Consider the following 23,547-nt stretch of genomic DNA (forward strand, 5'->3'; position numbering starts at 1 on the left):
ACGGCGTCCAAATTTAACCACAGCTCGTTGCTGTTGGGTTTAATTATAACTCGGATATGAGACCATCAATCAGCATTGCACGAGATTCCCAAATTTTATTTTATTTACGTGGATGCATGAACAACTACCCTAACAGCTTTACTTAGATTTTCTTTTAAACGTCCTAAACTTTTTATTCATCTTCTAGTTGGGCATTCAAGTATAAACCGGACTTCACTTTTTAATTTTTATTAGTATAGAATAAAATTACAAAAATTATTTATTGCTTTTCTAGATAGTCTCTCCCCGAAGTTATACATATTTTTCCAAATTTTGGTTAACGAAGGCCGCGCGAAAAGTTTAGTTTTGAAAGATATAAAACTGTGAATTCGTCAAAAGAAGCCTTTCTTTGTGACTTATCAACCTATAATAAGGCTGCCTCGGAAAAAGGTAGGCGTCTCATAATTACGCATATCGGTAGTAATACCGGGTTTGTCAATAGTGGTTTCTGGATATTAGAATCTAAAATTATAGCCAATTATCATAATGAAATAAACCATTGAGAAATGGTTGAGCAAAATGTTACCTCTTCTCGAAGATAATTTGGTGGTTATTGTCTTAGACAACGCCCCTTATCATTCATCTAAAAACGAAAACGTTCCAGCCGTGTCTTAAAAAAAAAGGAGTGGCATTTTAAGAGGATAAACTTAAGATCCAGTTATTCTAAAGGGGTTCACCTATTAAAAGTAATTTTAATGCGTATAAAATTAGAAAAAAGTAAGAAAATACTACTTTTTAAGTATCTGTTTTAAAAAATGTATTCTTAAATAGATAAAACGGACCAGGGGAAATGGAAAAACTGTATAAAACATGTACATTTGAATATTGTTGGACCAAATTATTAGGAATTGGATAAAAGAAAACAAAATTGAACCTCTCATTATTTCCCTGAATACTGACAGCGATACGGATTTTTCACAATCATATGACTGACGAAAAATGAATTGAATTTATTATTTGTTTATTATCACAGAAAACTAATCTAAAATATTAGTGAAGTTTTACTATTAGTGGACAATTGACAATTTTATAACTCTTAAAAACTCAAGGAAACTACGTAACAATAAACAGTTTTAATCAATAAAATTACTCATTATTTATCAGATTTGTTGAACAAGGTAAGAAATGTTTATTGATCAATTAACATATCTTAATCTATTTAAATTTAACATATATGTTTAATTTTTGTAAAATATAATAGCGCGTGATTACCGAATATTAACGTCGCGTAGTTTCTTTTATATGCATCAGCATTTACAGGAGATGCTTATGAATCGGCCGCCTGAATACTCGTACGCGCAGTCTGTTTACTTCTTGCACTCTATAAGCTAACTGAATTAGGTATGGTCAAATTTCGGAGGGTTTGACTCCCTCATTTGTAAGAACCTCAATTACAATATATTGCGCAACCGACGATGCAACTTGTGACTTTGATATGTTGCTACTGCAGAAAGACGCGAATAACAGTAGGCGAGAGCGTCTATCTTTCTCTGCATAGCCACTGCCAATATTTCTTTGTTCGTACACGAGCTGTGTAGACACAAAATCCGGTTTATATTTGATTTGACCCTCTTGTTAAGCATATATTATTACAAGGAATAACATTTTAATAGATTAAATCCTATTATCTGTAGAAGAACTATATTGAAGTTAGAGATTTTTATAATTTTATTTTTTTAACTTTGCTCAATAGTCTATAAAAACTGTTTATCATTACTGGCTTAATTTTTTTCCTTATGTTTATTGCCAATAAATTTCATTAAAATTAATATAAAATAAATCATATTATTTTTTAGTTATTTAATTTTAAAATTGAAAACATCAACCAAACCGTGATTAACAAGTTAAAATTCCCAATAATAAATAATTTAAATTAAAAAAAATCAAACGTTTAACCAGTTAATAAATCTTTCTTTCCCTGAACATTTCAAAAAGATTTTCTCCTCTTTCTTGATTCATTACTACATATATATTTTTTTAAATATATTAAAATTATAAAGCAAACGAAGTAGAGTTTATTTCTTATCCGAACTTTTTTTTTCACACATTAATTCGATAAAAAATTATGTTCTCGTTTGATAAATTCAATAGCGCTATTGTTAGTAACTCAAATTTATTTTCATTTTGCTTTATACGCTACTTTAATTGACGTATTTGCGTAACAATTACTTTAAAAAACATTTCTCTCTGCTTGAATAGAATTAGCTTTTTTTACAATAACAAGTCATTACATAACATAGCACGCATTAACACGATTCGTGTATATGGTTTTGATATATTTTTTTAATTAATTTTCCATTAACAATGTTCCACTTTTCTAAATAAAAATAATGATTTCTTTATTATTATAAAAAATAATACTAATGCAAAGTAAAGCGCGACTTAAAAAGAGTTGTGTTACAATTTTGATCTACAATTTACCATTGTTGAAAAAATATTTCTTTTACATTCGTTAGTCCAATTTGTGCCAACTTTAAAGATGAAACGATAAATCCTTTTGTTTTTACTGAGAAATAAGATTCCTTTCATTTTTACTTATTTGTTTTTATATTAAATCAGTTTCACCAAAATTCTACAATAAGCAAGTAAAATGAACCGTATAAATAATGTTTTTTTAACATAAATTTTTGTTTATGTTTTTTAACTTATATTTCAATATTTCACCTTCATTAGACTGTTACGTAGTAAAATACGTAACATTAAAATATAAGTATGCAAGTAAATTATTAAGTGAAAAATACTCTACTCCCAGTAAAACGTTTGAGATACGGGATCCATAGTATCAGAACTCATCGCGCAAAATTTAATAAAAATTTATTGTTCCAGCCTGTTGATACCAAGATAAACGATAACTTAGGAAAAAACAAACTAAAATAGGCTTATTATTTCCCAATCTCCCACCCCCTGACTAAAATTACCCAAACATACACAAAAGTGACATAATATAACGAAATCATCTAATTATGTAAGAATATAACTTGGGAGTCCTAAAACAAAAAGAAAATGAAAAAGCGTTTTTCCCCCAACTCTTTGAAATTGATTATGACGAAATTCTATCAGAAAATATTTCATTTATCTAAGGTATATGAACTTAGATAGAAAGGTTTACCAATTCTTCTAGTAAGATTTTGAGATATGGAATACTTAGGTTATTCTGCTCCCTAACCAATTGTGATTAAACGTTAATGGCATCAAAGCTTTATATACAGTAATACAGAAATCATCATACAAAATTTCATTAAAATCAGTCCATAGAGTATGAAAATAACAAGCAAAATTTCAACTACATAGGACGTACGTATGGAGATATATTTTTCTTGAATTTATAAATCCTAAAATTGTGTTTTTAACACTGACGGGAAAAATTTGATCCGATTAGTACGCTTTCCCTTGTATATAGTATACTGTTTAATAAAATAGTATAATACACAGCCGGAGAAGTAAAAATATTTACAATTTATTTTGCTGTACGTTTTTTTTTTTTTAACCCACGGGTTGGTCTAGTGGTGAACGTGTCTTCCCAAATCAGCTGATTTGGAAGTCGGGAGTTCCAGCGCTCAAGTCCTAGTAAACTGTTATTTTTATACGGACTTGAATACTAGATCGAGGATACCGTTGTTCTTTGGTGGTTGGGTTTTCGATTAATCACACATCTCAGGAATGGTCTAACTGAGACTGTTCAAGATTACACTTCATTTACACCCATACATATCATCCTCATTCATCCTCTGAAGTAATATCTGAACGGTAATTACCAGAGGCTAAAAAGAAAAAAAAATTTTAATTTCAAAAAATTGTACAGTATAAAATATATGAAATTATCAAGAATCTTTTAATCATTTAAGCATTTCCTTTGCAAATTTATTCCGAAATTAATAGCAACGAACTAAGAATGATGACCAGATCTATTTGATGCGCATACGTTGTTGCGAATGTTATTGAGGTTTGTTAAGAACGCATTCACTTCGCTCTAAGATTCAGTACCTAGACACCTTTACATTTGACTTTTTTTATTGCCGTAATGGAAACTTTTTATTTCTAATTTAATAATCTATTCTTTTTTTAGTTATCCTAGACAAATTAGACAAATGATCCCCAAATTGGAAGAGTATCAAGGTGGATTCAGGAAAGGAAGATCTAATGCAGAAATTTTTTTAGTCTGAAAACAAGTCATCGGGAAATACAACTAGGCGAACAAGAGAATAGCCATCGCCATTGTACATTTTAAAATGTCCTATGACTTAGTTGTCCTGAAAACATTGTTTAATGTTCTTAAAGAATTTGGGAAAACCCAAACTAATAAATCTCATCAAGCAGACTCTCACAAAGTCCAAGATTAAATTTAAAGGGAAAATATCTCGTCTTTTTGGAATCTTCTTCTGTTTAGTGCAATCTTGGAAAAGGTCATAAGAGAATACAGAAAAGCTTGCCAAGAAAAAGGCCTGACGCAAGTCAAATTGGGATATGCCAACGAGAATCTGCTCATTGATCATCTGACCTTTGCAGATGACCTCGCCCTCTTAACAGACGATATAGAAACGGCAGAACAACTAACCGTTTTACACGGAATAGCCAAAAAAGCAGCCTTACAAATTTTCATAGAGAAAACAAAGTATAAGACAAATATCAAGAACTCACCAAAATTGTTACGGACAGAGCTCGGAAGAATTAAGATGAGCAAATATTAGGTACTTAGGTGAAGTTATTCTACCAAATGGGATGAACAAGGAAGCAGATATCGTCAGGATCAATAAGACTAAAATCCTGCGACTTAATGAAGGATGCGTGCAATAAGAAACGGATCTCAAGGATGAACAAGATCAGGCACGATACAACGGTAATTCAACCAGGAGTTTCACACGCGATAGAATGCGTAGATCTGAACAAAGAGGAAATAGATAAATTGGAACTCGCTGAAAGAAAAATACTAAGGAAAACTTTAGATCACACAAAAAGTAACAATAGCAACAATAGTTGGAAATTAAGGAAGAATGAGGAACTTTATCGGGAGTTAGATAGAATCACGAAAGCAATACGTACTCGAAGACTTGTATTCTACGAACATCTGACAAGAATTCATTCAAACAGGCTTATGAAGAGAATTTTTGACTAGCATTATGGTGAAAAGACAAAGACAGAAAAAAGGGGATCCAGAAGAAGAAAGGATGCGCTAAAGAAGAAAGAATGCGTAAACCTAAAGTGGTCGAAAGAAAGAAGTAACCGGCACAGTGAAAGAATGAAGGAGTATTGGAGAGTTAAAAAAACTTTCCAAAAGTTAAATATTCTACGTAGCCCTGCAGTGACCGGTGTCGAAAAAAAATTATAATTTATTTAGTTGGTATCCTGACAGAAGCCAAACTAATGACTGTGTTGTGTTATCAAGTTTAGAGGGTGTAATATAAAAATAAAGCCCATCAGGGCTATAAACGGAGGGGGGTGGTATGGTGACCAGAATCATCACAAGGCGGGTGTCTTCCCCAACCCAACGGGGTCAGGATATGTTCAGAAATGACTTAAAAATGACCACTCCAGTGCAACATCGGGTTATTAAGACCAACCTACCACGGCCTACAAATTACTGTATCTATCTTCCGTCTCCCGATACGAATATTTATTTAATTAATTTTATTGGGTTGTACTGCACTAATAATTTTCAAAATATCTTAAGAAGACAGACTGCCAATAGTTAATTTGAATTGTTTACATCAATTCCGGACATGAGTGGGAATGGAATTTATTATTTTTTTAAAATTAGAATGCTAGTTTTAATGCATTCAGAACTAGATTTGATAGACTGCAAGTATATACTAAGAAGCAAAAGGAATTACTTTTCTTTTTTTTTTGAAAACATTCTGAAATACTAAAATAAATAAGATGCAATTTATCACTGAAGACGTACGCGTTTGTAGTTCAAACACAAATAGATACAGGAATACGTTCTGTAAATAAAACACGCACACAGAGAATGAGAGAGAGTTGCTCACACGTAAATGACAAAACACATCTCTCTAGCATCGTTTCATTCCATTCAGAGAGTTGCGGGAGGTGATGTCCTTAGAACTTCTGATCCCACTTTTCCCACAGGACTCGTCTTTTCTTCACGCGTGACCTTGTTCAACGTGGCATTTCTCAAGGGTGGGATTGTCCTCTATTCCATCTTGGTAGTTGTCATGTATTACCTAAATGTGTGTATCGCATACACTCGTCTTATCTTTGTGCTTCTTTTTCGTTGTTACTTTTCTTATTCCTTTTTTTTTAGAATTTAAAGAATAAAATAAAATAAGTTTTATCCCGTTTACCTAAGAAAGATAATTATAAGATAATTTTATATTAAACTAGCATCGCCGTTGCGGCTTCGCCTGAACTATACGGTTACTAACATTTCCCATTGAGGCAAATTTTAATTTTATTTTATGTTTTTTAGTCAACCGGAGGTAGGTGTAGCCAGTCGCGTCGCACATAGAGTAATAGAGGTAGTGACTGTGTTGGTTGAGCCGCCGGCTGTACGCCATCGCACAAATTAAAAAATCGAAATTCAGAAAAACCGAAAATTGGTTTTTAGATATTTATCCTAAGTCGGCCTCCGTGGCGCGAGTGGTAGCATCTCAGCTTTTCATCCGGAGGTCCCTGGTTCGAATATCGGTCAGGCATGGCATTTTCACACACTCTACAAATCATTCATCTCATCCTCTGAAACAATAACTAACGGTGGTCCCGAAGATTAAAAAAAAATGAAGAAAAAAATAGACATTTATCCAAGGAGTATCTGCAAGCCCAAGTCAAGCGAATATCTCGTTTAGTATAATTGTAAATGGAGAAAATATAATATACTATCATTGTTCAATATTTTTTTTAAATTTCTTCACCTCTTTCAAGATGAAGTAGTAAAATGAATAAAAGATAGTAGTTACTATTACTAAGCTGTTTCTAAGTAACAACTAAGTTTTAAATGAATAAAAGATACAAGCACTAACTAAGCCTAGAACTTACTAGATTTTTCCCGAAGCTTAGTAACTACTAATAGTTATTGTTGAATAAAGGCTAATAATTGTCACATGAGCATAGTAAAAACTACCCTATTTTTAAGTCTGAAGATGAAGAGCAGACTAATTTTAAGTTAGTCGTAGCCATAGCTATGTTTATGCCAATTTGTGAAAGCAAAAATTGCATTCCAAGAAAAATCATAAACATTAGTAGATGCAAAGAGCTATTAAGATTTGAAAATGAAAATGTAGATTTTTTAGCAGAAGAATTTTTACCTGAATCTCGAAGAAGTGCTATATCGTCCACAAAACAATGAAAATTTTTGTAAGATTCCTTGGTGACCCAGGTTTTCACAGTGGGACTGCACAGAACTTCGGTGTCCATCGTTCCATTGTATGTAAAACGATTAAATTTGTTATGGACAAGATTGTTAAAGCAAATACTGGATACAATTCCCACAAACAGAGCGAGAAAACAATGAGCCGAAGTTGCGATAGCACAGACGTTTTACTATGCTAACAGTAATAGGCGCATTAGATTGTACCCATATAGAAATAAAGAAACCACGGCGAAACGGGGTCAAAGATATTAACCTTAAAGGGTATGCCAACCATAATATACAAACTACTTTTAATGCGAAGAACCATGTTAACCAGAAAAATAGCATGTAATTGAGTTAAGACATAATACTAATACAGATTTACGGAAAATTGTTTTACTGAAAAACAAAATTAAAATTTTTAACGAGCTTACGACAACAAACTTACAGACTAAAACTGGTACGTACTATTGTCAGAGATAATTTAAATATACTTTTAAAACAATAAACAAAACTAGTACAATAATCATATATTATATTATTGTAATAAATAGTAAATAATATTATTTTAAGATTCGTGTAATCGAAATATATTTGTGGGTTGCTTTTTTTTGGCGCTCTAGTTCAGGCGGTTTTTCCGCTCCTAAATTTTGCCGCCGTAGGCAGTTGCCTACCTTGCTTATTGCCTAGGGCCGGCCCTAAGTACTGGCGAATTGAGTTCGAGTATCTGTTGAGAAAGTTCCAAAAGTTGTTTGTTGTTCTGTATTAAGAATCGAATGTGTACAGGCAGCACTGCAGTCTGGCACCATGTGATTTTAGGTATTAGTTTTTCCTTCTTTTCAACATAATTTATTTGTATTCTGTTAAAAATGTCTTTTTATTTATTAATTGTTAGTGCGTAAAACGCAAGCATACGAAGGAAAACGAAGGAACAAAAATTGAGACGAACAAAAGCGTCAAGAAATGTCAGAAGGTTTTAATCAATCCATATTAACTTTCTTTTTTCAATCATTGGATTTTTTTTTAATTTTATAAACTCGTACTTTTCAGTTTATGTTCTTTTCCTTCCTTCAAAATTCCTTTAAAAATTGAATGAAGATATATCAAAATAAATAACAAATAATTTTAAAGAAACATGCTAATAATAATATCTAGTAAGAGCTTTGTTTGTACGTATAATCTTACAGTGAATGTACGTGTAGGTACAGTGTACTGGATGTACTTTAGAGTGTACGTGCACTGCATGCGCCAACAGGTAAATATTGTTTTATTTTATTTATTTACTTTTTTGAGAAAGGAAAGAAGTTTTAACATGTATTTATTGTTAACTAAAGATTGTAAATAATAACTATCCACTTGTAATTTTCTAAAATCTTAGGTAATATTTCCAAAATATCCCTTATTTTTGGATCTGCTATTTCTACCTTAAATGGTAGAACAAAATAACCTTTGGGATAATCCTTGGAAAATTTTTCCAAGTCGGAAGCTGATACAAGAGAGCATAGCCTTAATCTTGTTTCTTCTGTTTTTATTTCCCAAAATTTATTTTAGCTTTTACACCAGAACCACCAAGAGGAAATTCTCTAAAAACATATATAAAGAAGTGTTTGTTGCAGGATCCACATCTATTTACATCCACTAAAACTTCAAATTTTCTTTCTCTTTCTATTTTAAAGGAATTATCCAAACTTTTTATAACCATAATGTTATCGCAAAATCTTTCGTTAAATTTTTAAATAAATGTGTTTATTTTTCTCGTAATTTTTGGTAAATTATACTGCTTATTTCCGTAAAAGATTAGATAAAATGTTTTTACATAATTTTTTTTTTCTTTTTTCGAATACCGAAAAATTTTATTTTAACTTTTTCTTTTCGTTTCTTCTCTTCTTATTTTACTATTCTTTCCTGTATACACTTTTATCTCCAAAAAATTCGTTTTTTAATAATCTTTAATTTTTTCATTTTTCCCAATACTTCCATTTTTCCCGTTAAGTTCCTAATAAGCAATTTTTCCATAAAAAAGGTTTTTTGTTCTGAAATTGCCTCCCGAATCTCTTCTGCTGTATTTTTTATTTTTCTAAATTTCTTCGCTTTAAAATATTTCTTTGGTATTAGAATCAAGAAATCGATAAAATTTTTATTGTTTAGATTTAATTAATACCATTGTTTATATTGTAATAAATTATTTTTTACTATTAAAAACTTACTACCTAATTTTTTAAACGATAAAATTTTATCCAACAATTTATTTTTTATTTGACGTGGTTCGAATAAGAGGCTAGAAATTTAAGCAAAGGAGAATTGGGAGAAAAAGGTAAGTTTAATTTTAAAATGAAAACTCTCACGTACAAAACAAACCAACTAAAGAGAGGAATTTAAACGTAATGTTGTAATTTATTTATTTTTTTACATTTACACGTTAAATCTTTAATTAACTTAATTTTTAGGGGATCTTTAAAGACAATTACTATTAAATTTAATTTAACGGATTAATTTAAATTTAAAAATTTATAAAATAAATAAAAATAAATATTTTAGGATAAATAAAATATTTATCCTATTATTTTATTAGGATAAAATAGTCTTCGTTAGTAATCTTGTGTAATAATGCATTATTTATAATCTATTTTTAGTGGGTATCTACTCGTATTTTCCGTTTATGATATATTTTTGTATAAATTAATGTTAAATCTTCCTGTTTAGATCGCGTCAAACCGAAGGTTATAATCACTCATGAGCAAAATTCGTTCATTTTCTCGACCTAATTCGATATTGTGCTAATGTTTTGCAATAAGTTTATGTTTAAATTTGTTTTTCCAAATTAGATTTGGAAAACAGGCGGTGTCGAAAAACACGAAAGAACGTGCAACATCTTGAGGAATCATCTCCATCTTGAAGTTATTACGAATAACAGATTGACTTTAATTAATAAAGAAAAGACAACTATTTCTTCTATTCGTCTTGTCTTCTTGTCCATAGTATCTACAATAATCTCTGGAAGATCTCATCTGGGAGCAAATATATTTAAACCAACTATACGTTATTATTTTAATTTTTAATAATAGACTGTTGCAACAATAAACAAAATTCACAAAACGAAATTTCAGAACTGTTTCATATTAATAAAAATTTACCTTAATTACCAAGAAACGAATTTCTTACATCAATAAACAACATAAAAGTGCTTAACTAAATTTATACAATTTAAGAAGTGTTTAATCGATTTTCTGAAACTGTTTTTATTACTACAAAACTACGTAAAATTGAAAAAAAATTATAAGAATAATAGCAACAAGATCTACCGTAATTTTTTTTTTTTTTTTAACTGCTTACACGTTAATATATCTTTCACAACTACTTAAATTTAAGAAATGTTTAATAACTTTTTTTACCACAAACTCTCATTCTGGGAACCACATTTAATTTTTTTGTCTACCACAAAACTGTTTTCCGCGAACTTGGTTATACTAAACAATATCCAACAAAAATGGAAGCATCTAACATTAATTCTACACAAAACGAAATGGATGCTAAGATGAGATTAATTTTAGTACTAGATTTAGTTTATAACATTAGAGACTCAGAAGTAGGACATTACACATTCTCAAAAATAATTCGCAAAAAATATGTAAAAAAACAATAAGAAAATCTTTAGAATTAATAAAAAAACCATGGTTAATGACAGGTGTAATTACTTCCATAAAAATTAAAAACAAGTTAATTGGGAAAAGTTTTAGTTTAGAAATAAATCCAAAATTAAATATTACATTAATATTTTAAAAGAAAATTATTTTAAAGAACAAACTGAAAATGCCAAAGACAATAGCAAAAAACAATGTAAACTATTAAATAAATTTTTAAAAACACATAAGAATATATCCTTTACAGGTGACATAAATTCTTTAAATTTTCATTTTGCAAACATTGACAAAAAATTATCTAATTATATCCCACATAAAAATAGAATAAAAGAATATATTAAACTTAACAGCATATATCTGGAACAGTAACAGAACAGGGAATTTCAAACAAAATAAAACTGTTAAAAACAGATAAAGCTTGTGGTCTAGAGAATATCCCTGTCTTGGTTGTTAAAATACCACAACAACATTTAACTCATTGGCATACACTTTTAACTTATGTATAGAAAAACATTATCTTAAAGAATTAAAAAACGCCACAATTATTCTGGCACCAGTAATTCTATGGACACCAGTAATTTTTGGTAGTTGGGTCTCAATTAACCAAACATTTCAGGAATGACCGACCTGAGACTGTACAAGACTATACTTCATTCATTCACATCATCCTCAGTCATCCTCTGAAGTAATACTTTATGGTGGTTCTGGAGACTAAACAAAAAAACAATGATATTACAGCCATAGTACCATGCTCAAGTTTTTGCCATTTTTTTGTAATTATTAAATTTTTTGTCAAACCTTTTACTTCATTTTCAGTAAGACCATAATGCTTATTAAATGGATGTATCTTATTAAAAAAAAAAAAAAATGAATATTATTAGCATCCATTGTGGCTACTCCTAGTAACCTTACACAGATGTTAAGGAGAGCCTTTTTAAATAAATATTTGACTTTAATAAAGTAGAAATAGATTTTTTAATAAAATCAATAATTTTATCCATCTTTCCCAGATTTAAGAATGGCTTTTTGTATTGGAGCATTGTACTCTATTACCACAAACATCATTTTATTAAAATATAAATAAATACTCTGATAACAATTCTTAAGATATTACCATATCATGTTTTAAGTCGACAGAATTTAGACTAATACTTCAATCAGGGAAATAATAACGGTTAAATGTAATTTTTTCTTTTCATTCAAACAATTAGTATTCAGTAAGTACTCATGCAAAGTATATGTTTTTCTACCATATTTCAAAAACTTCTTATAAATTCCTTCCAACTTTTCCCATTTAACAGCTTAAAGTGAAAAAATACAACAGGGAATTTACCAAAATGTTTGTTAGAAAAATGCTTATCTTTGAGATAAGGATAGATAAAATTATGGGAGAGGAAGATGAAAATTCTTGGAGGAAAATAATGGTGAACTGGAATGCTGTGGTAGGGGAGGACAGGATGAATAAGTAGCGGGAAATAATGGACTGGGCGGATAGAATGAAAAGATATTCTTATTGAGTTTTGCTAGATAAACAAAATGTTTCCTAACAATACATGTTTTAAAAAACATAAAAGAGTGTGAGGAAAATGCAGGAGATAAAGCCAAATATAAAAAAAAAAAACAAACAGCTTGCCAGGATCCAACATTAACAGTAATTTTATGCTTCTGCAGCAGAAATAAAAGTAATATTGAAAGAGACAAATTAACTAAATGGAATTTGCAAAAAATAAAAATTGGAAAGCAAATAATTAGAATAGGTAAGAAGCTGAAATATTTGGCTGTAATGAAAGATGCAATAAAAATGGCCAAGAAAACAAACAACTGATGTTATGAGTTACCAGAAAGATAATTTTTTTAAAATGGACAGAAAAAATATAGGACTAGGAGGGTTGAAGAAGATAAGAAATTCTTAAAAAACTAACTAATGAATTAAGAGTAACTACAAAATCAAAGAAGTATCTTGTAGATTAATGCTGAGACTCAAATTATTTAGAAAGAGGTGGATGGTATCTCTAATTTATAAAAAATTAAAAACAGTAACAAGAGGAAAGAGGAAGAGTACAGGCACTAAGTCAATTGCCAGCAGAAATGTCAAAATATTATACAAAGAGGATGTACTAAGAAATTAATATGAATTCATTGAGAAGCTATTGATCTAACAAATAATAATATTGATCTATCCACAGGTCAGCTTGTAATGGAAATGGATGAAGAATGACAGGAACTCTGAAAATTGGGAGTTACGTAAGTGATAAAGAATATGAAGAATGAAAAAGTTGTAGAAATAATTAAACTGCCAAAACAAGTGATTAAATGTCTTAATGAAGAACAATTACAAGAAGTGGTAAAACTATATAGTGCAGTCTACATTAGCAGGATATAGCCATAAAACAACTGTGATTCCAATTCCCTAAAAGGGAAGTTCATGAAAGTTAGAAAGGCAAGGGCAATAAGTTAGAAACAAAATAAATCAGGCAAGGACAAAGGCGAATAACCTACACAAGGCTCACAGATGATGAAATTTTTTTATGAGCGTGAAGCAAATTATATTCAACATATGATTTCAAAATTAGAAAATACTGTGATAGAAATAAGAATGAAAATGAATTTTGGGAAATTAAAAATACAGAGCAATAAACTGTATGAAAAAAAGGTGAAAGAATTAACAACAGCAAGGATATTAACTGGTAAACAAAGTAAAACAGTTGTCAAATTAATACAAGTTTAAAGTATAAATAAGAAGAGCAAACTCAGGTAACACTTTCCTTGTTCGGGAGTGAAATTATCATTTCGTCTCGAAGTCAAGGGCCAGATCAAATTATTAAATAAAACAAATTAATATTAAATGTATTAAAATAAGTTGCTACTTCATTTATTAATATATTCATTTGAATATATTACTAAAATATTCATTTATTAATAATTTATTGCTTTGTTATAAACCTTTACATAAATTTTATAAAACATATACTGAACAAACAATATTGAGGTTACTATTACTTAAAGATAATACATAGAATTTTTGAGATTTTCATCTGCTATTCTTTCTGAATTTTTTTTAATTTTATTTCAACCTTGCAAAAACTGTTCACACTATATGTGCTGCCAAAAAAAAAAATTATTTTTCTTGAAAAGGTGCATAAATTTGTATAATTTTCTTCCACCAAATAAAATTAATAAAAATCTATCAAAGTAATGTTGTTAAATTATGATTTTAGCACTAAATCTGACTGAAGCTCAATAAGTTTCATTAGTAAGTTTTCTAGTACATTATTTACATTAGCAGCCATAGGACAAGCAAATATAGCAATGTGGAACTTAGTTTTGGAAGTTGGAAACCTTGTATAAAATTTCTCAATTAGTACTTTACACATTGCTTTCATCTCCATAACAAAGGGATATTTTTATGAGTTGCTAGAGTTGGAAAATTATAAAAAGTTTTGGCTCTTATCTGAATTTACAACAATCTTACTTTATTACCAATAGTCTTGACATGTTCATGCAGCTCATGAACTAATTATCCTTATTTTTGCAATTTAAGATTCAGTTTATTTAGGTATCTGATGACATCTACAAGGAATTCTAAATCACAAGCCCACTCATCTTTACCTGGTAAATTGTGTTTCCATTTTTTTGTCCATAAAATCTACAATGTCTTGTCTCAGATCATAAAATCATTTAACCATTTTACCTTTACTCAACTACCTCATTTCACAATAATAACACATCATCGTAATCTGAAAGTAGGTTTACCAAATACTCCTTAAATTAGCTGTGATCAAGTTTATGAGACTTAATACAGTTAATACTGGCTAACTACAACTTCTATAATATTTGTGAATTTATTTGATAGTGCACACGGATTTTGTTGGTGGATAATGCAATAATTATCTGTTACATTTTTCAAATGGATCTGTAGTTTGTTCTATTGCTCTTTCATCAACTACTCTAATAAATTCCTTGTGAGCACCAACCATTGCAAGGACTTCATCAGTAGATATGCCAGATAATGAACTTCATTTAAGCCCATATCTCTCAAAGACTGTGTTGACTATTTCAAATAAATCTTCCTTTTAATGGCCAAAGTACCAATAATAATTCTGTGATTCTGAAATCTTCACCAATTTCTACTGAAATTGCTAGTTGTGCTGGTTTAAAATACACTATCTTCTCTTTTAAACTTTTTTTGATATCATCAGTCATAATTACTATCAATTTGACAACAGTATATCTCAATAAACTAATAGTTTCAAAGTTTTTTTTTTTTTTCAGGACGTATATTATACTTGCAAAATTCAACAAACATTCATTGATAAATTTTCCTTCAGCAAATGACTTGATGATTTTTTCATTTAAGGCTGTCTTTCATTTAAGCAGTAAGGCTGGCTTTAACAATGCTGTGATGCTGCATTCTTTGCTTTTTGAACATTTATTGTCGGGTATCTAAGTTCTTTTTCAACTTCTGTATTTCATCTTTTTGTAGTTGTTCATCAATTATTTGATGATCAGCATGTCTCAAAATTAAGTATTTCTTCAAGTTATATTCTTTGTTGACAAATTCATTGCACAGCAAGCAAACAAGCAAACCTTTATTCGGAATAGAAAAATAATCCTCCATCCAGTTCATCTTGAAATTGAAGATTCTCTGTATCTACTTTTTTTTTGACATTATTCCTGAGATTGTTTCAAATCTGTGGGCAACATTTAGAACTTTCAAACAACTTGTCTTCTACACCACAGGTATCAAACAGAACACGATATCAATGAAGTCGTTGAACAAAGCATAACACCAATCCAAGTTCTGAACTGACAAATAACATGTTCACACATGCCACTAAACAAAGATAAAAAATACCTTGGTGGGAGAAACCATGTTGTTTTGTTCAGATTATATGACATCAGCTTGATGTAAGAAGAACATACTATATATTCTCCCACCATGAATCAGAGAAAGTTTGCAGAAGAAAATTAAGGTTGAACCAAAAGAAGTAGAGGACCGGATCTGGCCTGCAGGCTGCCCATATGTAGGCTAAGGAATTATTTAACAGAAAGAAACAGTTGTGTAATGAGAAAGAGAGTAAAGAGTTGAAGAAGGTCTTGCAAAGTGTTATGTATCGAGGGTGCTTCTAGATGAATGTGAAAACAAGGCTACTAAGAAAAAGTAAAAAAGAAAAGATGAAGGCATGAGAAGCAAGAGCATGGAAAACATGAAATGGAAAAAATGTAGAATGAAGTAATGGAAAAAGTGAACAGAATAAATCTTAAGTCAAATTAATTTAAAACAGGAAACAGTATGTGTTAAATGACTTTAACATATTATGAAAGGACAGATTAAAACTGTGCAAAAAGAAAAGATCAGTAGAAGATGCAACTGGAATTGGGAGCTGTCAGGATCTTAAACTTTACCTGGGAATATTGATAAAAGAAATAGACATGGTGTAAGGGACTGTCTCAGGGCAGATAAGTGATAACTGGTAGGCAAAAGGAAAACAATATGACTTAATTTCAATAAATTAGGTGTCTCAAAAAACAAGATAATGAAAAATATACACATACACACATATATATATATACCCGTATAATACATTGTATATAACTAACACAGAAAAAATTTTAAAACAAAATAATGAGTTTATGAAAAGTGATTTCTACATAAAAAGTAATATATTTACTTAAAATATAAATTAAAAAATTAAAAAAATTTTAATTTTTAAATTAAAAATTAAAAATTATAGTACTTAAATTAAAAAAAAAATTATAGTACTTGAATGTGCTATACGTTTTAAAATTTCACTTGTATACAAATCCAGCCTGAAAAAAAATGTATGTGGAATTTTACAGGCTTGTGTTGTTGAAACAATTATGCCTGTTATTAAATAATAAGTAATGCAATTCTATGAGATAAAACTGTGCATCACACTTTACATCCATAACAACAGTGGTATAATCAGTATTTCAGTCTAACAATCATTTGAATAAAACTTAAAATAATAAATGTTATCAGTCACATTAAAATGTACAAAAAAAATGCAATTATAAAAGAAGTGCAAACTTAATCATAAAAATACAGATATAAAATAATAATCAAACATTTTATAATTATAAAAAGTAATAAAATAATTTTATCAATTATTGAAATAATTTTCTATTTCACTAAAACCAAAACCGCAATTCATTGTTCTCTAAATCATCCATCACAAAATACACATACCAACAGTTATCTTTTTCTTAACAAACATTGCCTTTTTTTCAACTAAATTTTTATTTTTACAGGCTGAAAGCATGTAAGTTAGTGTATTATTCTTTCATCCCACCTTGGAGGAATAGTAATTTGCTTCAGCGTACATTTGAGCTGATCAACATGAACTTTTGATCAACTATTATATTGTTGAATTTTGAGTAAACAATCTCCTGAAGAATGGTGATCAGGATGACTCCCCACTGCCTGGAGAGGATCTTTGGGTGAGATTGTTTGTCCTCAACCAATCCAAACCTATATATATGTACCTCCCTACTCTTTCTGGTACAGCTGTTTATTTCAGGCTGAACAACTAACTAAATTTAGTAACAATTTTATGACTCCTATTATAATATGTACTGTAAATTTATTGTACTAATGTGCCCCTTGCAACATAAAATATAAAGGATAAAAGCAGTTTTCAACTTTTATGAACATAATTAATGGGAAGGGAGTCAACAAGTTCAGCTTTTTTTTTAATTTCTATATTACTTTAAATGCACAAACCAAAAAACTAAAAATATAGTAATAACACATAATATTTCATGTAACAAGAGCATGACGTTAGATAAACAAACTTCCATTCTGTATGTCATACTGATCATTAAATATAAACAGTTCATCATTGAACAACAATAAAAACAGTTTTTTTACAAAAACTGATGTAACAGCTAAACCAGTTGTTTCATACATTTTGCGAGGCACAACTGTACTGGAATTCCAATTCACGCAAATAGATATTGTAATAACAATAATAATAGGTAAACTTGCTTCTACACATGAAAACAGTAATTTCACTAGCTTAACAAGGTAACAACATATGGGTGCCATTGGACAAGGATTTCTTGCTAATAAGAGCAAGCTAACACAGGTTAGTGACTTTATAGCTATACTTATCCTACTATATGAAAAGCAAAAAATGAAAAGATCACAGCTAAGCTATGTTACTTAAATTTTTAACATTTTCAGTTCCTAAGTTCTGTTACTCAGCATTCGCTACCATTAAATATTACATCATAATTATCAATATATATTGCCTCAAAGAACTTAGGCGGTACATGCTTATTGTCAATCCACAAGTAAGAGTTATAACCACTGAAAGCTTCTGATTAATTAAATTATTCCCAATGATCCCAGAGGTATTAAACTATTAAACTTCACAAATCACAAACAAAAAAAATAATTTTTTAACAAAAACACTTGTAGAAAAAATGTTCATATTGTTTTGAAGAGTGGTAAATGAAAAAATATTTAATGAATTTACAAAGAATGAGGATTATTTTTAATGTAAAAGAAACTAGTACTTCAAAAATTTAGATATGAATAATTATCAAATTATTATTAAAAAAAAGTTACAGCAAATAACACAAAACCTGTTGCACAACCTACTATATAATAGACAGCACAACAGATAATGTAAAATATGAAATACGATGTAAGATATAGCAGGCTGTCATTATAAATGTTTTGGATAATGAACAATCAATTTTAACAAGAACACAAACACAAAAATATAATGCTCCATGTTCAAAAAGTTATATTTATAGTAGAAATTATACATATTTTTCTGAATTATGAGCTATTAAAAATATCTCAAGTAAGTTACTATCATCAATACATACAAAAATAATGATTAATCAAAACTTTTAACTTAAAATTACAGCATTCTCTCCCTTATTTACAATCTAATTTTATGCTAATACAGAACTTTTACGCAGCCAAAAATTTGAATTCGGTAGCTAGATAAATTTTGAAGAACATTAAACCATTTATGAGAAAGTTTGTGAAGAACCAATAAATTTGGATTATTGGTCCATCCTTTCTTTTTATCTACTTCTTATTGGATTAGATAATCATTATTAAATAAAATCTTTATTCCACCTTAATCAACACTATCTTAACGTAAAATTAAAAAAATACCAGGCTTCGTAAGTAGGACATTTCACCTCAAAAAGTAATGTTTACTGCATTATTAATTTCTGTAGTGTTGAATAAGTACGTTTTTACGTTTAAATAAATATCCTATTTCTTACTTTATATTCATCAACTGCATCGTAACATCTATTCTTTCCAACATTTGTGTAAGGCCTTCATATGACTTGCCACCAAGTACGCTATTATGTTTTACCTCTGTTGTAATTATACCTGTTTGATCTTCCTTCATGATAATCAAGATATTTCTTCGTTTTAAAGTTCGAAGTTGAGCGCGGACGTGAGTAAGATATTCGGTTTTCCGTCTTTAATTGACTAACAAACATTATAATCATCTTGCATTTTATCTTTATTTATAACAGGGTTATTTTTTTCAAGGACCGATCGGCCACGAAATTAAAACCACAGTAAAAATAAAAAATCTTTTATTTGTAACAAGTACTTACATAATTACGTTATTTCTCTACATAGTCGCCACTCCGATTTAGACATTTGTCGTAGCGTGGTACAACTTTTCAATACCCTCGTCATAGATCGGAGCCGCTGTGTTTTCAGCCATGTTTCTACGCTGGTCTGCAACTCGATGTCTGTACCAAAATGTTGTCCTCCTAGCCAGCGTTTCATGTGAGCAAAGACGTGAAAATCGGATGGAGCCAAGTCCGGGCTGTATGGTGGGTGATCAGACCATTCCTAACGAAAACGCTGCAGGAGTTTCTTTGTTACAGCTGCAGTGTGCGGCCGAGCATTGTCATGGAGAAAGACAATTCCTGATGACAACATTCCTCTCCGCTTATTCTTATTCACCCACCATACAGCCCGGTCTTTGCTCCATCCAATTTTCACCTCTTTGCTCACATGAAACGCTGGGTAGGAGGACAACATTTTGGCACAGACATCGAGTTGTAGACCAGCGAAGAAACATGGCTGAAAACACAACAGGCTCCGATCAATGACGAAGGTAATGGAAAGTTGGTACCACGCTACGACAAATGTCTAAATCGGAGTGGCGACAAAATCTGAAGGCGTGAGGCTACCTAGGAATCATTCTTCAAAAGTCTTCTACCTTTCTCTCCGATTTCCCATCACCCGAACAGTTATTCCCATACCTGACTCCTATACTTTGATGGCAGAGTCGTGCAGTTCGTACATAGAGATCCACCGTTATAGTGTGATCGTGAAGAGTGGTGTCTCTGTCAAAGAGCAGTTCAGTTGATGCGCCGGTATTAGGTTCATAACTATTCTCATCTGTCCTTTATAAGTTATTTTTTTTTTTTTTTTATAATAAAGAGATGGGATTTGGTAAAAAAATATTACTGTTTCCAATGATTTTAACGTGAAAGTTCGCGGAACGAAAAGCAACACAGAAATTGTTTTATAGACCGGTAGTAATCAGTTTGTTTGGATGTTGATCGGTGGACTGAATTTTACAAACTAATCGACACTACTACTGCAGAATATTATAGACAATTTAACTATCAATATGAAAATTAAATTTCCAATATTAGATTTTAATGGCTGCGGTCCATCAAAATTATCAAGGAGGATCTAGGGCCCCCAAGAATTCAAAGATATGTTTGCTAAAGTCAGAAATTAAAGTAGAAATAATTAATCATGAAAAATCAGAGGCAATTGGAAATTATGTGAATTCAAAGTGAGAAATTATTTTAAGAGAAATTAAAAAGAAGTTAAAATATATATAATATACTAGCGAACCCGACAGACGTCGTCCTGTTCAAACGTTGTAAATCCAAAAATTAAAAAGTTTTTCAAATAAACTGTAAATTATTTGAACCGTTTTGATGAAAAAATATGTAAAAAGAAAAAAAATATTTTTAAAATACCTGACGCTACCACTCGTACAGTTGTCACAACTCGACCTATGAGATCTTTCAGCGTTCTATCGAGAGCTTCAAGTGAATGCTTGTGAACCATAGTGCATTCATCCCAGATAATAATTTTGCATTTTCTCAAAACTTCAGCCATCCCTGAATGCTTCTTTATAATATACATTGCGTCTGATTTGTGTGATTATTCAATGGCAACTTGAGTGCTGAATGCGCAGTCAGACCACCATCAAGCAAGGTCGCTGCAGTGCCTGATGAAGCAATTGCCAACCCAAAAACGTTTCCAAAGTTGCCACTATTTCTCGCTCCTCCATCTGCTCGATGTAGTTGTATTGGCAGCGTGTGTTACTCCTCATTGCCCATGAAGTAGATTTCCAAAAATTTTGGATGATTTAACAACTAATTTGATGATAAACTTGGCCCTGAATCTGAAAATATTGATTCAAAATTACGACCATCCTCATTCTGAATGATTTTTGTAATTTTGAAGCAAGAATTGAATTTACGAATTTTACGCAATATTTCGTTTTTGAGATGTGGCTCCAGCCAATAGTGTTTTCAATGGTTCTGGCTGCGAATTCAATGGTGAAACTGAAACTTTTCCCGATGCCCAGCAAAGACCGGTCGATTCACCTTTGTATTTAAATGCATGGCAGTGTCATGGATTCTTTGTCCATATTGCCGATGACAATTAGTACATGTGACGAACAGTCTATTTCCGGCTCATATTCGAACGCAAGGAGGTGAAGTGATGCACGTATCAATGTGCGTACTGTAGGCCAATTTTGAAACTAACAGTAACAAATATTAAACGGCCGTCATTTTGGTTAAGTTTGTTGTAAACTGAAAATTATTTTTCAATGATCTTTATACTGTTGTGTTGAAACTAGATACTCTCTCCATTTTGAGTTGCCTCTCCCCTGGGGACTAAGATAATAGTAGTACTTTCATAAAGAAAAATAGATTGTTTTGAGTTAGGATCATCTGCTAAATTTCAGTTTTTTATGTTTAACGGTTGAAAAGTTATTTAAAGGTCCCCGTACTTATTAAAATACAATATATAATAAAAGTTAGCGTACAACAATAAATAGACGGTAAAATTACGGTTTTAAAATGACAGATTAATAATCAACAATTTTTTAAAAATATATTTATTCTTGTACAAATAAAAGATAGAACTTGTTAATTTGTCGTAGACATACAAACTAATTACTTTTATTGAAAAAAGAAATGAATAACACAATTTATTTTCATTTTTTTTCTTTTAATGAAATTTATGTCTGTTTTTATACTGCATGAAAAAAAAGTAAAATAAAATTATGCTAGAATCTAAGTTTAAATTTTATATAATTTAAACAAGAGTAATGATTTATTTAAATAAACGTATGGAAAATGTAATTATTCATTCGAAACGACAAATTACTTTTTTCTTTTTTATAAAATTTATACGTTAATTACAGTGATTTTCATTATTTAAATTCAGAGAAGAAATTGCAGAAAAATACCTTTCAGTTCGTAACTAAAATAAAACCAAATCAATTTTATTTGTATTATTTTATCATTTAAAATAAGTTGTATAACCAATTTATTAGGGATGTTAATTAAGTAATAGTCTCTAGAGCTATAAAAAAAATTTATTTAAAAAAAATCAATCATACTCTTTTACAACATATTCTATTGTTTTTATTTATTATTTACTACATTCCTAAGATAATAGAAATGATATAAAGACAATTCAATAACTTAAAACAACTCAATATTTTTTAAAGTAAAATGCAAAATCTTTTACTTTTACATTATTTTACTAATGGAACGAATATAAATATTCTTTTATACATAAATACTTTGAGATCACTATTTTGTAATTTTTTCTTTGAAATTTAGCCAAGTAGTTGTAGCAAATAAATTTTGTTCGTTTTATATCTTAAGCGTATCTCTTCATTAAATTATTAAAATGTAAATAAAAAGTGATTAATTTTATATCAAAATCAGTTAGTTTCTGGGCCAGTTATACAAAATTACCCAGTTTTTCAGTTTGGCCTTGAAAAGTTTCTTTATCTCCTCGAAGTTATTTAAGTTCTTATGAACGCATCACAATCATAAATAGGCGACGAAGCCAAACTCTTCCCATGCAGAGCATTTACGCGGTTACCCGGTGTGTTAACTGCTATTTAATTTGACGGGAGACGTTTTTATGTTAGAATGTTTTGTCAAAATAAAAAATCTTACAAAAAAATTTAATTAAACGATTTATTTTTTTTTAATAAAAATGAAATAAAGCTATCGTTTTATTTCGATTTTTAATTATTATAATCGAATTTGTAGCATAGATCATTCCAATATATCCTCATCAAATCCTGAAATGCACTTATTTTGCTAAAACCGTCACGGACATTTTAAAAATCGTTTAATCGAACTGGTACTTGACAGATTAATAAATAAACTTTACATGAATAGTACATTAGAATTTCTAATCGTTATCGTTGTAGATTATTTTCTTTTATCGGTGTCAAAATTTTAATTTCCATAAAAATTTTTTTTTATTGTCAT

Source organism: Lycorma delicatula, chromosome 5 (genome assembly GCF_047948215.1).
Source record: "Lycorma delicatula isolate Av1 chromosome 5, ASM4794821v1, whole genome shotgun sequence".
In the NCBI taxonomy this organism is placed as follows: domain Eukaryota; kingdom Metazoa; phylum Arthropoda; class Insecta; order Hemiptera; family Fulgoridae; genus Lycorma; species Lycorma delicatula.